The sequence below is a fragment of the Salvelinus alpinus genome, chromosome 4 (assembly GCF_045679555.1).
Source record: "Salvelinus alpinus chromosome 4, SLU_Salpinus.1, whole genome shotgun sequence".
Taxonomy (NCBI): Eukaryota; Metazoa; Chordata; class Actinopteri; order Salmoniformes; family Salmonidae; genus Salvelinus; species Salvelinus alpinus.
The window spans coordinates 5162061-5164560 of record NC_092089.1 but is presented as its reverse complement, the minus strand read 5'-3'; positions in this window follow the sequence as shown (position 1 = coordinate 5164560).

Genomic DNA, 2500 nt, shown 5'->3' with positions numbered 1-2500 from the left:
TAGGGGTTAGAGACAGGAGGAAGGGGTTAGGGGTTAGAGACAGGAGGAAGGAGTTAGGAGTTAGAGACAGGAGGAAGGGGTTAGGGGTTAGAGACAGGAGGAAGGGGTTAGGGGTTAGAGACAGGATGAAGGGGTTAGGGGTTAGAGACAGGAGGAAGGGGTTAGGGGTTAGAGACAGGAGGAAGGAGTTAGGGGTTAGGAGTTAGGGGTTAGAGACAGGAGGAAGGGGTTAGGGGTTAGAGACAGGAGGAAGGGGTTAGGGGTTAGAGACAGGAGGAAGGGGTTAGGGGTTAGAGACAGGAGGAAGGGGTTAGGGGTTAGAGACAGGAGGAAGGGGTTAGAGGTTAGAGACAGGAGGAAGGGGTTAGGGGTTAGGAGTTAGGGGTTAGAGACAGGAGGAAGGGGTTAGGGGTTAGAGACAGGAGGAAGGGGTTAGGGGTTAGAGACAGGAGGAAGGGGTTAGGGGTTAGAGACAGGAGGAAGGGGTTAGGGGTTAGGAGTTAGGGGTTAGAGACAGGAAGAAGGGGTTAGGGGTTAGAGACAGGAGGAATGGGTTAGGAGTTAGGGGTTAGAGACAGGAGGAAGGGGTTAGGGGTTAGAGACAGAAGGAAAGGGTTAGGAGTTAGAGACAGGAGGAAGGGGTTAGGGGTTAGAGACAGGAGGAAGGGGTTAGGGGTTAGAGACAGGAGGAAGGGGTTAGGGGTTAGAGACAGGAGGAAGGGGTTAGGAGTTAGAGATAGGAGGAAGGGGTTAGGGGTTAGAGACAGGAGGAAGGGGTTAGGGGTTAGAGACAGGAGGAAGGGGTTAGGGGTTAGAGACAGGAGGAAGGGGTTAGGGGTTAGGAGTTAGGGGTTAGAGACAGGAGGAAGGGGTTAGGGGTTAGAGACAGGAGGAATGGGTTAGGAGTTAGAGACAGGAGGAAGGGGTTAGGGGTTAGAGACAGGAGGAAGGGGTTAGGGGTTAGAGACAGGAGGAAGGGATTAGGGGTTAGAGACAGGAGGAAGGGGTTAGGGGTTAGAGACAGGAGGAAGGGGTTAGGGGTTAGATACAGGAGGAAGGGGTTAGGAGTTAGGGGTTAGAGACAGGAGGAAGGGGTTAGGAGTTAGAGACAGGAGGAAGGGGTTAGGGGTTAGAAAGAGGAGGAAGGGGTTAGGGGTTAGAGACAGGAGGAAGGGGTTAGGGGTCAGAGACAGGAGGAAGGGGTTAGGGGTTAGAGACAGGAGGAAGGGGTTAGGGGTTAGAGACAGGAGGAAGGGGTTAGGGGTTAGAGACAGGAGGAAGGGGTTAGGGGTTAGAGATAGGAGGAAGGGGTTAGGGGTTAGGGGTTAGAGACAGGAGGAAGGGGTTAGGAGTTAGAGACAGGAGGAAGGGGTTAGGGGTTAGAGACAGGAGGAAGGGGTTAGGAGTTAGAGACAGGAGGAAGGGGTTAGGAGTTAGAGACAGGGGGAAGGGGTTAGGAGTTAGGGGTTAGAGACAGGAGGAAGGGGTTAGGAGTTAGAGACAGGAGGAAGGGGTTAGGGGTTAGAGACAGGAGGAAGGGGTTAGGAGTTAGAGACAGGAGGAAGGGGTTAGGGGTTAGAGACAGGAGGAAGGGGTTAGGGGTTAGAGACAGGAGGAAGGGGTTAGGGGTTAGAGACAGGAGGAAGGGGTTAGTAGTTAGAGACAGGAGGAAGGGGTTAGGGGTTAGAGACAGGAGGAAGGGGTTAGGGGTTAGAGACAGGAGGAAGGGGTTAGGGGTTAGGGGTTAGAGACAGGAGGAAGGGGTTAGGAGTTAGAGACAGGAGGAAGGGGTTAGGGGTTAGGGGTTAGAGACAGGAGGAAGGGGTTAGGAGTTAGAGACAGGAGGAAGGGGTTAGGGGTTAGAGACAGGAGGAAGGGGTTAGGAGTTAGAGACAGGAGGAAGGGGTTAGGGGTTAGAGACAGGAGGAAGGGGTTAGGGGTTAGAGACAGGAGGAAGGGGTTAGGGGTTAGGGGTTAGAGACAGGAGGAAGGGGTTAGGAGCTAGAGACAGGAGGAAGGGGTTAGGGGTTAGAGACAGGAGGAAGGGGTCAGGAGTTAGAGACAAGAGGAAGGGGTTAGGGGTTAGAGACAGGAGGAAGGGGTTAGGGGTTAGAGACAGGATGAAGGGGTTAGGGGTTAGGGGTTAGAGACAGGAGGAAGGGGTTAGGAGTTAGAGACAGGAGGAAGGGGTTAGGGGTTAGGGGTTAGAGACAGGAGGAAGGGGTTAGGAGTTAGAGACAGGAGGAAGGGGTTAGGAGTTAGAGACAGGAGGAAGGGGTTAAGGGTTAGAGACAGGAGGAAGGGGTTAGGGGTTAGAGACAGGAGGAAGGGGTTAGGAGTTAGAGACAGGAGGAAGGGGTTAGGGGTTAGAGACAGGAGGAAGGGGTTAGGGGTTAGAGACAGGAGGAAGGGGTTAGGGGTTATAGACAGGAGGAAGGGGTTAGGGGTTAGAGACAGGAGGAAGGGGTTAGGGGTTAGAGACAGGAGGAATGTGTTAGGA